This window comes from Oryx dammah, unplaced genomic scaffold, assembly GCF_014754425.2.
Source record: "Oryx dammah isolate SB20612 unplaced genomic scaffold, SCBI_Odam_1.1 HiC_scaffold_28, whole genome shotgun sequence".
NCBI lineage: Eukaryota > Metazoa > Chordata > Mammalia > Artiodactyla > Bovidae > Oryx > Oryx dammah.
In genome coordinates, this window is record NW_024070212.1 from 98,603,101 (window position 1) to 98,627,017 (window position 23,917).

At 41.9% G+C, this 23,917-nt stretch overlaps 1 pseudogene; it reads right to left on the reverse strand.

Moving 5' to 3' along the window:
- Positions 1-21,864: 21,864 nt before the first annotated feature.
- On the reverse strand, positions 21,865-22,244 carry LOC120856251 (annotated as a pseudogene).
- Positions 22,245-23,917: the final 1,673 nt, after the last annotated feature.

Here is a 23,917-nt window from a genome sequence, read left to right on the forward strand (position 1 = left end):
CGACAGAGGATGAGATGGTTGGATGGCAACACTGACTCAATGAACATGAGTTTGAGCAAGCTCCGGGATTTGGTGAGGGACAGGAAAATCTGGCATGCTACAGTCCATGGGGGCTGCAAAGAGTCGGACATGACTGAGTGGCTGAACTGAACTGAGCCCTGAGAGTACTGGGGCTCTAATGTGCCTAGTCATGCCTAGTAGATAGACTGGCCCTGGATATGACTTCCAGATATTCATCTCCAGGCTGTACCTCCCTTTTGACCTTCAAACCTGCATACCTCACTGCTTATTGGATAGTTCTATTTGAGTGTCTTACCTTAAATTCAGCATACCTGAGGCTGAACACACAGTTTCTCCTATACTTTTTCTTTGCACAGTGTTCCCTGTCTGAGTAAATGATGTACTGACTAGCTGGTTGTACCAGCCAGAAACCTGGGACCCCAACCTCCCCTTCACCTTGTGCCCAATCCATATCCAAATGTTTTCACTTTTCCTTTTAAAGGGCTCTTAAAATCATTTACTTGTTCTAATCTCCACTCCTACCTCCACTGCTATTATCCTAATCCATGTGACTGACATCTCTTGCCTGGGTTACTGCCATGGACCCTAATGGTCTCCCTATATCTCACGCTCCATGTAATATTTTTTTTCATATTTATGTTTATTTATGTGTTTGGCTGTGCTGAGTCTTAGTTGTGGTATGTGGGTTCTTTGATCATTGGGGCATGCAGGATCTTCTAGCTGTGGCATGTGAAAGGCAGGAAGAGGCTCCAGGTTATTCCTTACTCATTTTGCAGTCTTCTGTAGTTTATTGCATATATCAGATACTCAATCTAAGAAAACTGAAGTACCATACCTTTAAAACGTACGTAGTGAAATCAAATATGTCTTATGCCCCAAAGCATTGTGGATTAACATCAATAGATAAATATTACATGACATGATTGATAGTTTAAATAATATGATAGTTCATTTTGTGTCAATTTAACTAGTCTATGTTATGTGGTCAAATAGTTGTGAGAGTATTTTTAGATGAGATTAACATTTAAATCGGTAGACTTTGAGTCAAACAAGTTACACTCCATAGTGTGGGTGGGTCTCATCCAGTCAGGTGAAGGCCTTATGAGAAAAGACTGAGGTCCTCTGAAGAGAGAGGAATTCTGCCTTCTGACTCAAGAATATAATATCAGCTTCTGCCAGGATTTCCACACTGTTGGATAGCCCTACAAATTTCAAACTTGCTAGTGTGTGTGTGTTTGTATGCTTGCACATATAGACCCATACCCACACATCCTTATGCACTCTTATATTCTATTGATTCTGTTTCTCTGAAGAACCTTTTTAAAAAATATTTATTTATTTGGCTGTGTTGAGTCTTAGTTGTGGCACACAGGATCTTTGTTGCGGTGCACGAATTCTCTGGTTGTGGTGTGTGGACTTAGTTGCTCCGTGGCATGTGGGATCTTAGTCCCTGACCAGTGATCAAACTCACATCCTCTGCATTGCAAGGTGGGTTCATAACCACTGCACCACCAGGGAAGTCTCTTGAGAGAGAGATTTGTCAAAGAAATTTGACTAATATGAGGAGCCTAAATGAAAACAGAGAAAAAGTTTAGGACTCCTCAGTTCTTTGAGTGAACCTTTTTGTTGTTGTTGTTTGTTTGTTTTTAAAATTATATTCCTTTATTTGGCTGCACTGGGTCTTCCTTGCAGTATGTGGAATCTAGTTCCCCAATCAGGGATCGAACCAAGGCCCCCTGCATGGGGAGCAAGGAATCTTAGCCCCTGGACCACCAGGGAAGTCCCTGAGTGAACCTTTTATAATCTAACCAGGATTGGGGAACAAAGAAAGGGGAGAAACATTGAAATTCTACATCACGTAGTAATAATAAAAACTAGAAAATAATGTGTTGTAATAATAGTGATTGCTATCAATTTTGACCCCTTTCCATGTGCCAGGCACTGGGCTGATTGCTTTCAATGCTTTATCTCTTTAAATACCCTCAAAAGTCAGTGAAGTTCAGGATAAGAAACAGAAACCATTCAAAAGGAAAGAAACATAAAAGAATTCAATGCAAGAAATTAGATGCTTACAAAAGAGCATCTGTAGGATGATCCGCAACTAAGACCCAAAGCAGCCAAATTAAAATATATATATATATATATTTTTAAAAAGAAATGTTCTCTTTGAGAACAAAGAGACCAATACAAAAAGGCTTTATATAGATCTTCTCTTCCTCGTCAGACTTCACAACAATCCCTACCCGACCCCCCAAAATTCCAACAACTCAGCAAAATATGTAACTATTTAGTAGTATTGGATCATTGCAATTTCTTTTAAGTACTGTTTCTCTGAAGTAAAAGGGTAAAAATATGCATGACTGAAAAACAGGATGCTCTCCTTCCACTGGTACTAGAGAAGGAAAAGTTTCATTACTTTTTTATTTAGGGGTACTGTTTTGTTACTTTTCTTTTAAAACATGGAGATGAAATTCATATAGCATACCATTAACCATTTTAAAGTGTCCCATTCAGTATCACATAGTGCAGTCACAATGTTGTAGACACCCACCTCTCTCTAGTTTCAAACTTTTTTTATCACTCCAGAAGATACCCATTAAGCAATCCCTCCCCATTCCTCCCTCTTCCAGTCCCTGGCAACTACTAAACTCCTTTAATGTCTTTTTGGATTTTCCTATTCTGGATATTTCATATTAAGTGAACCATGCAGTATGTGCTATTTTCTGTCTCGCTTATTTGGCTTTGCATACTTTTGAGATTCATCCAAGCTATAGCAATGTATCGGTGCTTCATTTGTTTTTATGGATAAATTATACCCATGGTATGGATATACCACAATTTTTAAAATTTATTCATGCCATCTTTTTGCCTGTTGTGAATATTGCTGCTGTGAACATTCATAAACAATTGTCTGTTGGAGTATCTGTTTTCAGTTCTTTTGGGTCACCACAGTGGAAAATCATGGCTTCTCATTCAATTTACAGAATTAATCCAGTTCTGAAATCCAGAGCTCCTCTACTGAACAGAAAGCTAGGTCTCACTATGGAAGAATCCTATAGAATTGCCACAAACATATAATGTAAATCTTCCTTGTGAGTCTTTCCTAAAGATACCTAATATCATTTACTAAAGTGGAGAAAGGAAAATACTGAGAGCTTTGGTGGATGTCTAGACACTACTTTTAGATTAATGTTAATTCCTGGGAGCCAAAAATGCCACTGTGACCCACCAGTGTGTGGGATCAGTCAGTTCATGGGTCTACCCTATGGTAATTCCCCCAATGATTGGAACAGACAAACTTGACCAGAGGCAAAAATTCCTGTGTTGGCTTTCTAACCCATGGGACAAGGTCATTATGGTAGAAATAGCTAAATGGAAGGCCCTTGAACTTCCTCCTCCTACCAAGATAGTAAACCAGAAGCAATGCTGTATTTCTGAGGGAACTACAAAGATCAGTTCAATAGCAAAGACTTGAAACATGCAAGATTGGTGATATCTAGGATATCCCTATTTAGTTTACCTGTTTGGCCTGGATAAAATGGATATTGGAGAATAACTGTAAATCTCAATAAACTTAGTTAGGGTGTGACTTCAGTTGCAACTCCCATTATAAAACAGTTTCTGTACTGGAACAAATCAATAGAGTCCCTGGCCCTGTTATGTGACTAATGCTTTTTCCTCCATGCCACGTTGAAAAGGTAACCATGAACAGTTTACTTTTACCTGGCAGCGACGACAGCCAAGACATTCACCATCTTGGCTTAGTCCTATGTCAGCTCTCAATCTGTCTGCCATGTTATAGTCAGCAGAGATCTCCATGGTGCTGATGTTCTGCAAAACGTCACTCCGTCTATTACATAGATGACGTTTTGCTGATTGAATCTGATGAGCAAAAGTAGCAGTTAATTTGGAAGCCTTACTAAGATATGAGCAAACCAGAAAGTTTGAGGTAAATCTGAGGGACCTGCCACTTCAGTGATTTCTGAGAATCCAGCAGACTGGAGCATGTTGAGATATTCTTTCCACAGTGACAGACAAATTGATGTATTATCTACCATGACAAAAGAATCATAATTGATAGGTCTTTTTGGCTTTTGGAGGCAGTGTAAACCACATTTTGAGTTGGAACCATCTGAGGAGTCCCTTATAAGGCTGCGAGTGTCAAATGGTGAAACAAAGCTTCTGCAAGTCCAGGCTATAGCACAAGATGTTTTTCTACTTGGTCCTTATGATCACTAGGTCCAGTGACAGTCAAGAATCTCTAACAAATAAGGATGGTAATAAAACCTTAGGCAAGTACCAGTAAGAGAATCACAGTATAGATCTTTAGGATTTTGGATCAAATCTATGCCCTTTCATCAGCCACCCCAGTGCATATTTAATGGATTCATGAACAGCAGGCTTTGATGATGGAGGTGAGAACTCTGCATGGGTTCAACAAAATGGACTTTCCCTTAAGGAAGCTGACTTGGCTTGACTGCTGCTACTTCTGAGTGCTTAATCTGCTAACAGATGATGTCAACACGGAGTCCCCAATAGATAGCATTCCCTAGAGGAACAAGCCAGCCAGCTGATGTAGGCTGAATATATTATACATCTCTTTCATCATGAAAAGGTCATAAATCCATCCTTAGAGGACTAAACATATATTATGGATATGGATTTTCCATATCCTGCCTGTAATGTTTCTGTCAATTCTACCATCTACAGACTATCAGGATACTTTATGTACTGTCATGGATTCTATCCACAGTCAGTGGGCTCATGCCCAGGGAATTGACTGGTCTTACTACTTTTACCATTACCTAGAAGTATCTGGCTTACTAAAAAGGTGGAATGGCCTACTGAAGACTCAGTTTTGGAGTCAGTTAGGAGGCAACACTCTGAAGGGAGAGTGTTCTGTCTTACAGGCTGAAATATTGAAATGGAGCAGGACTGTATGGTCCTTGCCCTCCCCACCCATGTTCTCTGCCTGCCTTTTGTCTGTGGGGAACTTAAGTCAAAGAATAAGTTTAATTGGAGAAATAAGAACATGTGTAAACAGAGGGAAACCAAATTATAATAATATACTCTTTAAGCATAGTCAAGGACATTTAGTTCTTTCTCAAGGGCTATAGATGATATTCTGAGCTGTCTTATAGATACTAAAAAACACAGATGGAGAAGTTAACCACATGATGACCAGACTGTACCCACAACATGAGTTGCCACAATTCTGAGAACTGGCCTCAAAGAAATGGGAACAGACGGGACCCTGGAACTGAAGATTAACTGTACCTAAAGCAACCAAGATGATGCTGGTCCCTCCTGTCCCCCCCGCCCCCATCCCAGTTGCCGGCACGTGAAATAAAGCAAACTTTCCTTTCCTCCAGCCTGGCCTGTTTATTGCCTTTTGAGCAGCGAGCGCCCAGACCCACACACACTCTTTCAGTAACAGTATATACTCTGATTCAGAGATGATTATATGGTACTTTCTCCCCCACAGCCAGAATATATGGGTCTGGGAGTCAGTGCATACAACTAGGATGTCTACAATGTGATGTATACAAATACTCATTTCACTCTTATACCTAATAACCCACAGGATTTTTGCCCCTCAGCTTCTCAACTTTTAGCTTTTGTAGTTTGGAGGTATTGTTCTCAAGTGGGAAACGCTTCTGCACGTGAAGGGTCTGGTTCCTCTGTGTGCTATCAGGAGTCTGGCCTCATGGAGTCATGGTGGTGACTTAAGCAGGATTGAGACTCCCTCAGGCTAGAAGTGCTTCTTGTGACTGTCATCCTCTGTGCCAGAAGCTTGTGTTAGGATAGCTCCCAGTCAGGGACAGAGGGCACCTCTCTGTTGCAGGTTGTCTCTGGACCGCGTTTAAAGTCAGTGCTGCTTATGGTTTGAGCTTATGACTTGGTGTGTTTTTTTTTTTGCCTTCTTATCTTTCTTAATATGTAACTTGATATTGTAGGGGAGAATTGGGTGAGCAGGGAGAAGAGATGGCCTACACTGCAGGCGTGTCTTGTTTCGACTGGTTAAACTGAGCTTTTGTTAAAGTCTGAGTTGTCCAGGTGGCGCTAGAGGTAAAGAAAAGTGAAAGTGAAAGTGAAGTCGCTCAGTCATGTCCGACTTTTTGTGACCCCATGGATAGTAGCCTATCAGGCTTCTCTGTCCATGGAATTTTCCAGGCAAGAGTACTGGAATGGGCTGCCGTTTCCCTCTCCAGGAGGTAAAGAATCTGCCTGCAATACAGGAGACACAGGAGACCAGATTTAATCCTTGGGTCAGGAAGGTCCCCTGGAGGAGGGCATGGCAACTCACTCCAGTATTCTTGCCTAGAGAATCCCGTGGACAGAGGAGCCTGGCAGGCTACAGTCCATAGGGTCGCAGAGAGTCAGACACGACTGAAGTGACTTAGCACACACGCAGCTCTGAACCATGAGGATCTAGGGGTCACCATAAAGTAGCCACAGGAAGTTGTCTTTTTGCATTGTTGCAGCATACCCTTAAGCTGGAACTTCCCCCACCCCCTCATGCAGCAGCACCCATGCTTCTGCCATCACACTCAGATTTTCCACTGCTACTTTTGTTCCCATTGTAACCTTTAAATAAACATCAGTTTCACAGGTAACCCAGTTTTCTAGGTCACCTGTCAGTCTCACTGCCTACAGTCTTGAACGTGGGCCTGAGCCAGTACAATTTGTCTTTTATCTGTTCATGTGACCTCGTTTGTACTTACAGGTTGATGAGGCCTGGGGAAATTCTGGCATAAAAACATTTTCAAACTGAAATTTTTTCTGAGAATGAGACAAAAAGCCCCAATCCAGGCAAGACCTTTGCAAATACTGGCACATGAAATATGCAGTTCCAGTTTACATTCAAATGGCCACCCGCCTCATGTACTAGGGCTAGCTCCACACCTTAAAAGTCTTTTGTGGCTATGGACAAGGTGTTCTTGCTTTTCCTAACATCCTCTGCCCAGAAGTCTTCTCTGGTCCATTACATCAGCATTATTAAAAAGAATTGCCCAGGGACTTGCCTGTTGGTCCAGTGGTTAAGACTCTGTATTTCCATTGCAGGGGGTATGGGTTTCATCCCTGGTTGGGAAAGTAAGATCCTGCATTGATCCCACATGTTGCATGGCACTGCCCCCCAAGAAAACTAAGAATAAAAAAGAATTGCCCATTAACAATCTCAGATGAATAATCATTACGAAAAGTTATTGGTTAACTTTAGAAAAGATTGTCAAAATGCAATGGGGGTAGTTCTTGACTGACTTACAACCTGTACTTTTATACATTACACTTTGACATCTCTAAATAAAACATTTTGAATGTTTGCACATCTGCTGATAAGTGAACATTTTAATCCATCACACAATACCAAGTGGCAATTTGGTTTCTCCATTTTTGCTGGTGTAACAGTATTTGTCCAACTTTGAATTTTTTGTATATTTTATATAACTAAGTGGAAAACAGAAAAAGAAATTGCTGATAGTGGTGATAAAATGTATATGTCTTATAAATGTATTGCTATTGAGATTAAATGGTTACCATTCAGTTAAGCTGGAAGTGTTGACTTTATTCCCATTTAGATGAGAATGTGTTAACTCAGTTTATTTTGTGTTGACTTGGATGGAAAAAGAATTAACGAATAGGTAAAAAAATACTGGGAATATATAATCAGATATAATTTGAGACTTTATGTATGTATGTATGTATATATATATATATACACACATATATATATTTGCATGTTAAGAATAGATACCTTTCTTTTCCTTGATGAATAGATAGTTAAATTTTCACACATTTGGTTTTTTATACAAGATTTTAGGAGCAAATCATGTAGGAAAATAGAACATTTATTTCTTGGACCTCTTCCTGGGACACCACTGATCAAAACTGACAAGTAAACTCAAGGGGAATGTCAGGGTTTTTCAGATCTTATAAGTGCAGTAATAATAATGATAGTAGTAGTATAGTAATTCCTGTTTAAGTGCTTGCTATGTTTCAGGCTCTATGGTTGTTGTGTCAACAAGTTGAAAATCATTTAATGCTTTTCAATCCTTAGTTGCAATTCTTAGTTATACATGGCCCTCCATTTTCTAAAGTAGTATTCTGGAGTTCACCAAATTGAAATGATTTGTCCAAAGTCACAGCCAGTACGTAGAGGCGTTTACTGATTCCAAAGTGAAAGTGAAAGTTGCTCAGTCTTGTCCAATTCTGTGACCCCATGGACTGTACAGTCAATGGAGTTCTCCCAGGCCAGAATACAGGAGTGGGTAGCTTTCCCCTTCTCCATGGGATCTTCCCAATCCAGGGATCAAACCCAGGTCTCTCGCATTGCAGGCAGATTCTTTACCAGCTGAGCCACCAGGGAAGCCCAAGAATACTGGAGTGGGTAGTCTATCCCTTCTCCAGCGGATCTACCCTAGCCAGGAATTGAACTGGGGTCTCCGGCATTGCAGCTGAATTCTTTACCAACTGAGCTACCAAGGAAGCCATTGATTCCAAAGCCCATGGTAATCACTGCCTTGTATTACTTACCTATTTGCACAATAGTCAAGTTTGACCAAACCTCTTTTATTTATCTAATTTAAAAATACTTATTTATTTGACTGCACTGGATCTTAGTTACAGCACACAAGATCTTTTTATTGTGGCATGTGGAGTCTTTAGTTGTGGCCTGTGGGATCTAGCTCCCTGACTAGGGATTGAACCCAGGCCTCCTGCACTGGGAGCACAGAGTGTTAGCTACTGGACCACCAGGGAAGTCCCCAGAACAAACCTCTTTTAAAGTGAGATTATAACCAGATGATAAAACCTGTGTGGAAAAAAAGGCATGAGTCTTTGTGTCTTGCCTGGATAGATAAAACGTTTTCAGGAACAAGAAATAATAAGCTTTATGATAACACCTCAAAATAATTTTAATAAAAGTGCTGAAAGGGAAATAACAGAACACCCAATGTATTATGAGTTAATGATAGTACATTTTGTAGAAGACTAGGGCCAATGATGGAGAATGCAGTGGCAACCCACTCCAGTACTCTTGCCTGGAAAATCCCATGGATGGAGGAGCCTGGTAGGCTGTAGTCCATGGGGTCGCTAAAAGTTGGACATGACTGAGTGACTTCACTTTCACTTTTCACTTTCATGCATTGGAGAAGGAAATGGCAACCCACTCCAGTGTTCTTGCCTGGAGAATCCCAGGGATGGGGGAGCCTGGTGGGCTGCCATCTATGGGGTCACACAGAGTCGGACATGACTGAAGCGACTTAGCAGCAGCAGCAGGGCCAATGAAACATTTGCTTTACTAACCTGCAGTGTACATCAGAATGCTATAAGTAAATAGGACCAACAGCACAATAAGTGAATTGTCAAAATATTACTGCCATGTTGCACAGTCATCTGTCTCCACCTGAAGACGGACTCTTGAGTGACGTATGCATTCCTTTTTTAAACTGACCTCTTGGTACTGATGAACCTATTTCAGGACACGAATAGAGAGGCCGACAAAGAGAATGGACTCTTGGACATGGGGGAAGGGGAGGGTGGGACGAACTGAGAGAGTAGCATTGACCTATATATACTACCATGTGTAAAATCGCTAGCTGGCAGGAAGCTCAGGTGGCGCAGTGGTAAAGAATCCACCTGCCAATGCAGGAGGCGCAAGAGATGTGGGTTTGATCCCTGGGTCAGAAAGATCCCCTGGAGAAGGAAATGGCAACCCACTCCAGTGTTCTTGCCTGGAAAATTTCACGAACGATGGAGCCTGGCAGGCTGTAGTCCATGGGGTCAAAAAGAGTTGGATAGACTGATTGAGTGCACAGACACACATTGTGGCAAGCTGCTGTATAGCACAGGAAGCTCAGCTGGGTGCTCTATGATGAACTAGATGGTAGGGTGGAGGTGGAGTGGGAGGGAGGCTCACGAGGGAGGGTTATATATGTATACATATTAGCTGATTCACTTTGGTGTACAGTGGAAACTAACACAACATTGTAAAGCAACTATACTCCAAATTAAAAAATTTAAAAGACTATCAAAAATAATTAAAGAAGAAATTGCCTTCTTAGTTACAATGTGAAAACAGCCCTTTTCCAAACTATCTGGAGAAGAATTTTTAAGAAATGGAACTGTGTTTTTGAACTTTTCTACTTGCAGAGGCAGAAATGCAAACCCGCAAATGTTGACCAAATGACAGCATACCAGAAAGATCTTGAAAATAGTGTACAGACCACAGAGAGCAGCTGAGTTCCTAACAAGCATGTCCATCAGAAACCATTTCCATTCCCTCCTGGAAATGTATCAGTTAAAGGAGTAAAGGAACATGAGGGAAGAAAGAGCAGGCTGCTCCCGTCTTGGCTAACCTTTAACTTGGAGGAGCCAATGCAAATTCTAAAACTACAGCAGTAGAAACTGATGGTAACAGTAGCTCAGAATATGAGACCCATTAGATTAAAAGTTTGAGTCAGTTTTGCTCTATTTTTCCTGAAGATTTTTTCTAGAAATGAATGCTGTTTGTACTTGAGAGTTGAGAAGACGTAATTAATGTGTTCAGTTCTCAAATGTGTACCAGGTGCTGGGGATGGTTATGCTTGAGTGAGCCTTGTGTGGGATGTGTGGGCCATGAGAAGGGTTGAGAGGAGTATGTGGGCTGTTGCAGGCAGAGGGAACAGTATATGCTGAGGCACAGAGGCAGATGTTGATGTTAAAAGAATGATTTTCTCTGTGGAGTGGGAACAAATTGCTCTTCAGGGAAAAAATCATGGCTCAGGAAGAAGATGGCATTCATGACACAGATTGGAAAACGATGTGTGATTCTCAGGAGAGGAATAAGGAATGGGCAGGGGGAGAGGAGGACAGAAGAAATAAGATAAAGAGGGCAGAATTGATCTGCCAGGGAAAGTAAGCAGTAAGTGAGGGGAATTTGGAGTTCAGGAACAGCCTGGGGGAATAGGCCTGGATAACTTGGAGAGAGTGAAACAATGAGAAGAAATGACAAGGTTGGAATACCAGATCCAAGGAAGAACCTTGAGTGAAGTAAGTCATCATGAGCTGGAGAACAGGACAATCAGTGATAAGGAGAACACGAGTCCTTCCCAAGCAATATACAAAACATCAGGAGGGCACAGACTTCTGCATTCTGTGGGGCAGTGTCTTGAGCAATCTTTATTTGGATATTAAAGAGTAACCCCAGCAGGCTGGAGGACTCAGGGTGATTGCCAAAAAGGATATCATCTTCTCTCTTTCTCTCTTTTTGAAAATGTTATTTATTTATTTATTTTTGGCTGTGCTGGATCTATGCTGGATTATTTTCGTTGCTGTCCCTGGGCTTTCTCTAGTTACAGTGAGTGAGGGCTACTCTTCATTGCCGTGCGCTGGTTTCTCATTGCAATAGCTTCTTTTATATGGAGCAGGGCCTCTAGGCATGCTGGCTTCAGTATTTGCAGCACTCAAGCTCAGTAGTTGTGGCTCCTTGTGCTCAGTAGTTGTGGTGGTGCAGTGGTTCCATGGCATGTGGAACCTTCCCGAACCAGGGATCAAACCTGTGTCCCCTGCATTGGCAGATGTACTTCCATTCACTGCGCCACTAGGGAAGTCCTCATCTTATGTTTGCAGTTTTTGCCTACTTTTTCTAGCTGGCAAACAATACTTTGTTCTTAAAGTCCTGTAGTTTGTGGGCTCCATCTTTTTTATATTTAAAAATAATTTAGTGAATTTGTAATTTATGTTCTGAATTTGAAATGTTTTAAAATGTAATATATAAAATATAACAATCTTGAACAAATAAAATTATATACAAGTTTATGTTCTTAATCCAACAAAGAAGAATTTCATATTTAATACATTTTCCCAAATGTCTGGGAATGTACAAGTCTAACCTTCAGGCTAAATTAGTTCTCTGATTTAGAGGAACGGAATTATAGGCAAAGGATGAAGCAAAATACTTGTCACCGTGTCTCTGCTTCATTAGTCCCTTAAAAGAGGCTGATCTAGGACTTCCCTTGTGCTCCAGCGGCTAAAACTCCACGCTCCCAATGCAGGGTGCCCAGGTTCAATCCCTGGTCAGAGAACTAGATCCCACATGCTACAGCTAAGACCTGGTACAGCCAAATAAATATATATATTTTTTAAAGAGAGAGACTGATCCATCCAGGCTGTGTGCTCCATGGGCTGTAAAACAGTGTGTCCTCCGTGTTCTCTATCCCCTCCACTCCCAGTCCAATCTATCCTTCCTGCAGTTTTTTTTTAATATTTTTTTTGATATGGACCATTTTTATTGTCTTCATTGAATTTGTTACAATATTGTTCCTGTTTTGTTTTGGGGTTTTTTTTGCCCAAAGACATATGGGATCTTACTTCCCCGACTAGGGATCAAACCCACATTCCCTGCATTGGAAGGTAAAGTCTTATCCACTAGACCACTAGGGAAGTCCCCTCTCCTTCTGTTTGATTTGTTTGATATACCAGCAATCACTCTCACTTCTCTGGCCCTGGACTTTTGTTCTATCTTTAATGTCATGAAATGAGTAAGTAGAATACCTCACGTAGATAGAGTATTCAGAGCTCAGAAGGGAAGTCTATGTTGGAAACATAAATTTGAGTTATTATATATAGCTAGTTGTTAAAGATATGGGTGTGGATGAAGTTGTGTAGAGAGAGAAAGTTGAATGAGAAAGGGAGTGAAAGAAATATATTGACAGTCCATGTCAGGTAAAATGAGCTGGCAATGGAGAAAGAAGAATAGATACAGAGGTGAGAGATCAACCAGGAGAGTGTGGTGCCACAGAAAATAAGAGAAAGTGTTTCAAGAGGGAAAGGCTGACCAACTGAGTCATATATTCCTGAAAGAGCTAGTAAGATGGACACCGGAAAGTGTCCAGAAGGCTTGCCAATGTGGTGACTGAGGTGAGAGAAATTTTGGTGATGTGGGTAGAAGCTAGGTTGGAGACTATCAGAATGAGTTGGGGGAGAAAACAAAGTGTGAGAACATTCTTCTTCTTTTTTTAAATAGCCTATGAGGGATTTTAAAAGTAACTTACTTATCTATCTTATTTTTGGTTGCGCTGGATCTTCGTTGGTGCACACTGGCTTGCTCTAGTTGTGATGAGTGGGGGCTACTCTTTGTTGCGGTGCTTAGGCTTCTCATTGCGGTGGCTTCTCTTGTTGTGGAGCATGGGCTCTGGAGCATGGGCTCAGTAGTTGTGGCACACTCGCTTATTTGCCCCTTGACATGTGGAATCTTCCTGGACCAGGAATTGAACCCATGTCCCCCACATTGGCAGGCAGATTCCCATCCACTGGGCCACTAGGGAAGTCTGAGAAGATCATTCTTGACAGAACTTGGCTATTAGGGGAGAAGAGAGGGTAGTAGCTGGAAAGGGTATTGGATCAAGGGAGACATTCCTCTTGTAACTGGAGGATCCTAGCCTATGTTTGTGTGCTGATGAAAACAGTTCAGTAAATGATGTAGTGATTAAGCTAACATTAGCTGCTATATGTGTGTGTGTGCTCAGTTGCTTCAGTCGTGTCCAACTCTTTGAGACCCTATGGACTGTAGCCCGGCAGGCTACTCTGTCCATGGAATTCTCCAGGCAAGAATACAGGCGTGGGTTGCCATGTTCTCCTCCAGGGGATCTTCCTGACCCAGGGATTTAACGCCCCTCTCGGTATGTCTCCTGCACAGCAGGCAGAATCTTTACTGCTGAGCCACTGGGGAAGCCCAGCTCCTATATAAACTTTCCCAATTATGCATAATGGCTCAAACATGATAGAAGTTTGTGTCTTGATAACTTAAATTCTAAAGCAATCAGGTTTACTCCAGATGGTAATTTAGGACCTTGACTTCCTATACCTTGTGACTCACCCACCTTCAACAGACTCCTGTGATTCTAAGCTTGTCTGCATCAAGCCTTGAAAGAGAAAAGAGCATGAATAATATTCATGGGATGTTTTTAGGGGTCTGGCTTGGAAGCAGCAGTGATCACTTCAGCACACAGAGCCATACTATCAATACATACCTAACTTCCAGAGAGATTCAGAAATCTTGTCTAGCTGCGTGCAGGAAGAGGAAGAAGAGGATTTGGTAGCTAGCAATCTCTGCTATAGGGGAAGAAGTTAAAGACGTAGATGATGAGGTGGGGGTTGGAGAAGGGGGTAGTGGAAAGAGTGAGCTTTCTAAGAAACAAGAGGGGCAAAAACCGGGCTTAAGAGCCCATGAGGATAGATTTTTTTTCCCCAGCCAGGAGACAGGGGCAGGGAGGTCAAGGATATTTGCAAAAGAATGACCACAAAGACAGACCATGTTTAAGGCATTAAGGAGACAAGGAAGGTAAGTGCTGATGGACAGAATGGAGCAAAACCAGTAAATTGGAGATCCTGATAAGGCCAAGAGTGACTTCCATGGGGATTCTTAAATAATTAAGCTGGAATGAGAGGGCACTGTGGTGTTTGCCCTTTCAAGAAGGATATGTTTGGACAAATTATTTAGGATATGATTGGATTCTGATGATGACAAGGTCCATATGTGACCATGGACATAGGGAGGCAGAGATGAAATGAAGAAAATAGTCACTGACAGTGAGGAAGTCTAGGAAACTGAGAGCCCAGGTTTAGCTGTGTGGGTACCAATACCACCCAGAAGGATAATAGGAATTGTAAATGAGAGAAAAGTCTTGAATCATATGCCAAAGTCTTCAGAGGATGACAGGTCATGACTAAGAAAATGGAAAATGATAGTTGTGTGGGGAGGAGAAGATGGTGGTAAATCTGGATGAAGTGAGACATTGAAGGCACATAATTTTTCTTTTCTTTTTCTTTTTTTCTTTTTTGGCTGCGCTAGGTCTTCATTGTGTCACATGGGCTCTTCATTGCAGGGGGTTCTCTGTTTTTTGTTTTTTTTTAAAATTTATTTATTTATTTATTTTTAATTTTTACTTTACAATTCTGTATTGGTTTTGGCATAGATTGACATGAATCAACCACAGGTGTACATGCATTCCCAAACATGAACCCCCCTCCCACCCCCCTCCCCACAACATCTCTCTGGGTCATCCCCGCGCGTCAGCCCCAAGCGTGTCATATCCTGCATCAGACATAGACTGGCATTTCGATTCTTACATGATATTATACATGTTTCAATGCCATTCTCCCAAATCATCACACCCTCTCCCTCTCCCTCTGAGTCCAAAAGTCCGCTATACACATCTGTGTCTTTTTTGCTGTCCTGCATACAGGGTCATCATTGCCATCTTCCTAAATTCCATATATATGTGTTAGTATACTGTATTGGTGTTTTTCTTTCTGGCTCACTTCACTCTGTATAATCGGCTCCAGTTTCATCCATCTCATCAGAACTGATTCAAATGTATTCTTTTTAATGGCTGAGTAATACTCCATTGTGTTATGTACCACAGCTTGTGGCACTTGTGCTTAGTTGCCCCAAAGCATGTGGGATCTTAGTTCCCTGACCAGGGGTTGAACCTGTGTCCCCTGCATTGGAAGGCGAGTTCTTAACCTCTGGATCACCAGGGAAGTTCTCATAAGTTTTCTTTTACAAGGAGAAGTAGTAAAGTTCTAGAAGTTATACATGGTGGTAAGAAGGACAGTGATTTCACCTTCCAGTTGGAGAGGGAGCTTTGCCTGGTGAGGAGGTTGTGGTGGGTGGAGGGAGGGTCCTCAAGGGATCACCAGGCTTCAGTTTAAGCAAAAGAAAAGCTTGGGGATGTTGGTATCTAAGGGAGTTTATCAGTTTCAGAATGAGGTTCAAGAGGATACAAAGGGATGACTGGGGTTCAGGGCCAAGAAAGAGTGCTGGATCAGTTGAGGGGATATCAAGAACAGGTAAGGAGAGTCACAAAGGTAGGGTGATCCTTTTGAATGGAATTTGTCCTGAGAATTCCTTGATGAAAGATATATACACTGGCTGAGTATAGTTGGGAGCCTTCTTGTGGTGATTTGGCAATAATACGGTCCCTGCAGCTTCACATGGGGGTGCAGCACACAGAGGGGGATTTGATAACTCAGGGCATCTGCCCCCAGGTTCACATGGAACAGCCACTGAGACTTAGAACCCAACTCATGGTAGGCCTTTCCCACCAGCCTCCTCTCACTTCATTGCACTCTCTGCTCCAGATATCATAGCCACCTTTTAGATCCTTAATTCTTGCATGTTCTTCTCTGCCACAGGGGCACACACCCTTCTCTCTGCCCTCTCTTACTCATCCTTCAGATCTTGACTAAAACTTCCCTCCTTTGGGTACACCCCAGGCTCTCCTGTTATTCTCTCTCATCACATTGTGTTCCTCTCCTTAACAGAGCTTATCATAGTTAAAATTTTGCAGTTATCTATGTGCTCATTTAATTAAAGCTCCTCTCTTCTGCTTGTCTGTAAATTCCACAAGGGTCATGTCTGTTTGATACACATGGTATTCTAATACTTGCATATAATAGGTGTGATGGTTTTAAAATATATCCAAAAATGCTTTGACACTCATGCTTTCAAGGCAGAAAACTAATTTTCCTCCTGTTGATGTGGACCAGACTTAGTGACTTGCTTCTAACAAATAGAATGTAGTGGAAGTGACAATATATAACTTCTGAGGTTATAGAAAGAATAAAGCTTCCTCCTGGTGCTTTCTTGTTCTTGGATCACTTGCTCAGAGAAAGCCAGGGCGTGCTATGACGTCACTCAAGAAGCACTGTGGTAGGGATTTCCCTGGTGGTCCAGTGGCTAAGACTCCATGCTCCCAATTCTGGGGGCCTGGATTTGATCCCTGGTCAGGGAACTGTATTCCACATGCTGCAAGTAAAGATATCCACAACTAAAACCTAGCACAGCCAAATAAATAAATAAATAAATAAATAAATAAATAAATAAATATATATATATATTTTTTTTTTTTAAAGAAGAAACACCATGGTAAGACTCACATGGAGAGGAACTGAGGCCTCCTACCAATAGCCAGCATCAAGTTTTCAGTCATGAGAGGAAGGCACCTTTTTGTCTTTTTTTAATTAAAATATTTTATTTTCTATTGAAGTATAGCCAATTAACTGGGTCAGAAAGATCCCCTGGAGGAGGAAATGGCCACCCACTCCACTATTATTGCCTGGAAAATCCCATGGACAGAGAACCCTGTCTGGCTACAGTCCATGGGGTTACAAAGAGTCAGACACAACTTAGTGACTAAACAACCACAACTCTTGGCATGCATTGTGCTGGTTCTTGTTAGGGACAGATAAGATGTTCCATATAAGCCACAACTTTTGCATACTAAGGACACTTCTTTTACCTCAGACTTTAGCAAGGAATCATACTTCCATCAAGAAGTATGACAAAATAAAATTTCAAATTCTTTATGAGCAACTGAGAATTCTCTGAATCCTAATGCAATAATTTCAGTCCATGGGGTCACAAAGAGTTGGACACCACTGAGCCATCACACATAGCCAATTAACAATGTTGTGATAATGTCACGTGAACAGCCAATGGACTCAACCATACATACACATGTAAACATTCTTCCCCAAACTCCCCTTCCATCCAGGCTGCCATATAACATTAAGCAGAGTTCCTTGTGCTATACAGTAGGACCTTGTTGGTTATCCATTTTATTCATTTTAAATATAGCAGAATGTCCATGTTGATCCCAAACTCCCTAACTATCCCTTCCGCCCATTGGAGGAAGGCACTTGAAAGTGGATCCTCCAGCCCTGGTCAAGCCTTCAGATAGCTGCAGCTCTGACTGGCATCTAACTATAATCTCATGAGAGAATCTAAGCCACTGCAACAAGTTGCTCCTTGTGAGAGGTAATAAATGATTATCATTATTGATTTAAGCATCCAAGTTCTGGGGTAATTTATAATGCAACAATAGATAACTAATATAATAGGTTTTTAAACAAATATTTACTGAATGAATGAATCACCAAATTCATGAACAGCTTTTTTTTGTTGTTTTTTCAGATTTTTTCTGCTTTGGTGTCAATCAATAATTAGATCAATAATGATTCTAATAGGTGCCTGAAACTTCCTGTTGCCTCTTCTCTGCATTTCACTTTATATATAGACTTTTTCATCCTTATGAGTGGGAGAAAAATATACAAAGAAATCAGCAAAAATACTTAACCCTTAAAAGATTGCATTTATCTGAGTGATCTCAGTATAAGGAAAGATTAATTATATTTCACTTCCATTACATACTACCAAAGATCAGTTGGCATAAAAGTAAAGCTGACAAGGCAAAATTCGTAAGGATCATCAAATAATGGTGAAATTTTGGCTGAGAGAGGGTTAAAAAAATTTTTTTAAAATAAATCTCTAATGTAGATTTTTTAAACACAATTTTTAAGTCAATAAAGTTAACTTTCATGTCATTGCATGCTTTGATCAAATGTTTGCACCTTTTGGATTTAAAAGGCCAACTACTTAAGGGTCATTGACTATTGCAACAGCTTTGTCTTTGCCCCTGTCAACAGAACCCCAAGAATCCTTTCAGCCTCATAGAGGATGGAGGGAATTTTCAAAGGGAATCTTGACCTAATAGGATGTAGCATCCGTTGTTCCCTGTTGTAGCTGCAGAACAAAAGCAGTGCCTGGCACACAGCAGGCATTTGAAACGTATTTGTTGAATAAATGAATGAATGAATAGATCTCTTTACTCATCATAGTCATTGCGATGTTAAAAGCTGTTCCAGTTGCCTAAGTAGAAATGAATGCATAACTAACACTATCTGGCAAAAGGAAGGAAAGTCTGAATTATGTAGCATCAATCTGACAAGTGCAGCGAACTACTGTGTTATTGTTTGTTTGCTCATATTTACATTTTCTTCACAAAAATAAAAAATTTGTTTTACAACTGTGTGGTCGATTAAGGGTGCGGCTAATTCTGTGGACTGGCTCATTCAACATCTGTTCCATTCTCATTACAGTGTGTCTTCCTGGAATGCAGAGACTGAAAAGTTTAAAAGTACATTTTCCAGACTCTTTTCCTGCTAGGGTTCTGAATGAGATGTAGGTTCCTTCATTCAAATGCATCCACCTGTAACCTGAAAATGAACAGTTAAGAGGGAGAGTTTGAGGCATCTATCTTACTCATTCTAATGGTTGAGAGGAAAGGAGTTTGATGTGTACCTAAAGCAGAGGTACTGACTCCCTAATTTGGCAGGGAAATTCCTGATGTGGAAGAGGTAACAAGATTCCAGAGCTAGTGCTGGGTCGTGACTCCCTGATTCAGCAAGTAGTCTCCTGTTTTTCTAGGGAGCAGCAGCCTTCTTCACAGCCCAGTTCTGCAGAGTGGATTACAGAGTTTTTCCTGGGTGATCAAACTGGAGTCTGTTTCCTCAGGGCATCTAACAACATTGTAAGCCACTTAATACCGTGCCCCTGGAGAAGGAAATAGCAACCCACTCCAGTACTCTTGCCTGGAAAATCCCATGGACAGAGGAGCCTGGTAGGCTATAATCCATGAGGTCGCAAAGAGTCGGACACGACTGAGCAACTTCAATTAATAATACCTTGCACCAAATCCCTTTCTGCCCAAGTGAGTAGTTTTCTCTGCCATTAAGCCCTAGGGGCTGAGAATTATTATACATCTGACACAATGGTTGATTACTATGTGGCTCATTAGAATATGGATGTACTTTAATATTTATGAAGTATCACATACTCTTTTGATCTGGGTTTGATTTCTGGGTTGGGAAGATCCCCTGGAGAAGGAAATAGCAACCCGCTCCAGTATCCTTGCCTGGAAAATTTCATGGATGGAGGAGCCTGGCAGGCTACAGTCCATGGGGTCACAAAGAGTCAGACATGACTGAGCAATTTCACTTTCACAGAATCCTAGTCCCCCAACCAGGGACTGAACCCAGGCCCATGGCTGTGAAAGCATGGAGTCCTAACCACTGGACTGAACCACGCACTGGACATACTCTATTGTCAGGAAGATCCAGTTTCAACAAAAATATGTGCTTCTACAACAATCTATACATTGATTTCTTATTTGTTCATGCATTTATTTATTTAACATATTTTGGGGACTTCCCTGGTGGTCCAGTGGTTAAGAATTCGTGCTTCCAGTGCAGGGAACATGGGTTCAACTTATGGTCCGAGAAAATGCCACATGCCATGGGGCAACTAACCCTGCATGCCACAATCACTGAAGTCTGTTTGCCCCTAGAGCCCATGCTCTGCAACAAGAGAAGCCACCGCAATGAGAAACCCATGCACAGCAACTGCAGAGTAGCTCCAGCTTGCTGCAACTAGAGAAAGCCCATACACAGCACTGAAGACCTAGCACAGCCTAAATAAATAAATGAATTAATTAGCATTTATTTATTTGGATGTGGTGAGTCTTCATTGCGGCATGCAAACTTTTAGTAGCAGCATATGGGATCTAGTTCCCTGACCAGGGATCAGCCCAGGCCCCCTGCATTGGTAGTGTGGAGTCTTAGCCACTGGACCACCAGGAAAGTCCCTATCCATTGATTAAAAAAAAAAAATCCTATGAAATTTGAATTTCACTGAAGAACTTTTTTGTTGCTTACCAGTGCTATTAGGATTGAAGTTTGCATGCATCCGAGTTCTACTGGATTTAAGCAAAAGAAAAATACATTTATAGAAGGTCTTCTCACAGAAGGCAAGGGCAAGGATGCAGCTGGACCTCAAGGTGACCTGGCGTCAGTGACTGCAGAGCTGCTGAAAACCCAGGAAGCCCCTCTCAGCTCTCACCATTCTCTCTCTCTGAATATATGCTTCCTTCCTTCTCTCTCTCTACTAACTTTATCTCTATCCCAGTAAACAGAGTTGTTTTTTTTTTTTAAAGGGTCTATCTCTGCTAATGTATTCTCCATTTAAGAGAACAGATAGGCAGACAAAAACAGGAATCTCCTACACTCAATTCCGGAATCTTAAGGAAAGACTATGAGTAGCCTGCTTTAGTCAGGTGCATGGTTCTCTCTGTAGAGGGTACTCCTGGAGTGCAGCACTCTGTGCAAGAGAGTATGGATGATGTGAGTGTGAATGATGCCCCTTGGACTTGTGCCACCATTCTGAACCAGTCTGCTGGGGTCTGGAAGCAGAGGCCTGTTGTGAGAGCCTGGCAGTGGTACTCCTCTCCTGGCATCATAGTGGGGAGAGGGAAGCGGATCTGCAGGAGAGAGAAGCTATCATATGAGAGGGAATTATTGGGCACTCAGGTGACAAGCTCACCGATGTTCATTACAAGAGTGGTATGCTGACTTACCTACGTTAGATAAAGGGTAGGCAAACTACGTACAGCCCATAGGCCAAATTCGGTCTGCTGGGTTTTTAGAAATACAGGTTTATTGGAAGACAATCATGCTTGTTTCTTTGAGTGTTTTTTATGGCTGCCTTTTTTCAGTACTGGCAGAGTTAAGCAGTTGCAGCAGGAATCCCATGGTTCACAAAGCTACGATATTTACTGTCTGGCCCATTACAGAGGAAATTTGTTCACCCCTGTATTAGACCCCTGCTACTCAAAATGAGGTCCATAAGCCAGCAGTCTCGGCATCACGTGGCAGCTTGTCAAATCTCCACTTGCAACTGATGTGTCAGAACTTGTTCTTTTTTCCCCCGGTGAGGCATTTTCTTTGCATGTATGTATTACTTTCCAAGTGGCGCAGTGGTAAAGAATCCGCCTGCCAACGCAGGAGACTCGGGAGATGTGGGTTCAATCCCTGTGGGAAGATCCCTTGGAGGAGGAGATGGCAATCCACTCCAGTATTTTTACCTGAAGAATCCCATGGACAGAGGAGCCTGGTGGGCTACAGTCCATGGGGTCACAAAGAGTTGGACACAACTGAGCGATTGAGCATACACACATTATATCCCTAGAAAAAGAAGCCCAAGATTTTCCCACCGGTGTGTTTTCATCTTGCTTCTTTGTGGTCCTTGATGCCAGCTAAGGTTATCAGTATAATGAAACCAAAGTGACTGGATGGTAGCAGGTTATTCTGCCATTTTTCTAGATCTTTGAGTTGTACATCAAATCTGGGTCTGATCTCCACACTTGTGTAACTTGCCTGTGAGGTTCACAACAATTTTCCCAGCTCTGTGATCATCAGTGACTTCAGATTGGCCAATTTAATCATGCTTCATCATCACAGTTAGACACTGGATGTTGGCTTTGAAGTACAGGCTAATAAGAACCTCTCTTTTTGGCATTGTTGATGCTCTTGAGAATATCAGTCAGGACATTTGTGCACACCATTATGACAGCACAGAAAGATGGCAGACAGAACCTGCTTTTTAACAAGATCCCCAGGTGATTCAGAGGCACACTAAGATTTGAGAAGCACTATATTAAACTCCTCAATGGGCACAATCAATATTATTGAAACTTTTGTTTCACACCAGCCCCTTTTGACCTGCTGGGACATGATGCAATCTCCCACGCACATTAGACTAGTATGCTACTATCTCTGGATTCGATGCAGTGAGTTTTTTTCAGAATATGTCAGGGAAGAGTGTCATTGCAGCCAGCAGAATCAGCCCAGACAAAGGGATACCTGGCTACAGTTTGTTAGGTACCTACTCATTCGTTCAGTCATAACAAGTATTTATTGAGAGCATGCTTTGTGCTGAACATTGAACTACAAATAGTGAACAAATTGGCCCAGTCTCAGTCCTCCCAGTTGTGAGTCTTTCATACATCATCTCTTCATAACCGGGACGTCCCTGGTGATCTGGTGTCTAAAGCTCCGCACTCCCAATGCAGGGGGCCCGAGTTTGGTCCCTGATCAGGGAACTAGATCCCACATGCTGCAACTAAGACCTGGTGCTGCCAAATAAAAAATAAATAAATAAAACTATTTCTATGATCTATGAGGTGGGGACTTCAGTCCCCATGAGGACATTGAGGCTCAGAAAGGTTAATGACTTCCTCAAAGTCACGTGACTGGTGAGTGGCAGAGCTGAAAATAGAATCTATGTCTACCTGACACCATGGTTTATGCTTTTTCCTATGCAGCACTGGTAGACATGGTTCTAGGAGATTATAATCTAAATTAGGTCTACAGCCAGAGAACCAGTGTTTTATAGATAAGAAGCAGAATATTCTTATCTCCTACTTCCCAGATACAGTCAAGATGATGCTGTAAGATTGGGGAAGGCTGGAAACTAGAGGACCCTCTCTTCAAAGTGACAGACCTGGCACCTTTATCAGTGAGAAAGACAGATAATTCTGGTTCAATTACTTCTTCCAGACACTTGGAATGAGGGATTCACCTAAGGTCCTAGGGTAGGACAAGAACAGACTGCTCTGGGGAGAAAAGAGTCAGGGTTAATGCTTCCTCCTCCAAGAGACTCTCAGGATGAACCCCATTCACTGGGGTCACCCTGCCTTTCTGACTCTTCTTCCATCTGTTCTATACAGGTCCTTCCCTGGGTCCCCTCCACTGACCCAGCCCTTCCTTCTTGCATTGCTCCTCAGTCATTCCATTGTATTCTCTGGAACTTCCTTTCTGAGTCCTATAGATATGCCTCTTCTAAATACCTGTATCCTCAATTGGAGAAGAGAGATGAGGTAGGAAAAAGGAGGTATGAGAAACGGGAGGGACCACAATGGAGAGAGCTCTTGGGCTAGGCCCAGGTAGTGAGGGAAGGGAGATTAAGAGGGAGGAGGTGGCTGGTTATGAGAAGGTGGGGGGAGGTTCAGGAATGAGAAACATGGAGTAGGGTGCTCTCTGATGGAGCAGGACGAAGATGCAGGGATGAGCCAAAACAGCAGCAGGATTATCAGCCCCACGCCCATCTCAATAACAGCAACTTTGTGAGATAATAGGTACTATTATTATCTCTAATTTATAATTAAGGCAACTAAGAAATAGAGGGATTGGGTAACTGGTTCCAGATCACATGGCTGTAAGTGGTGGAAACAGAAAC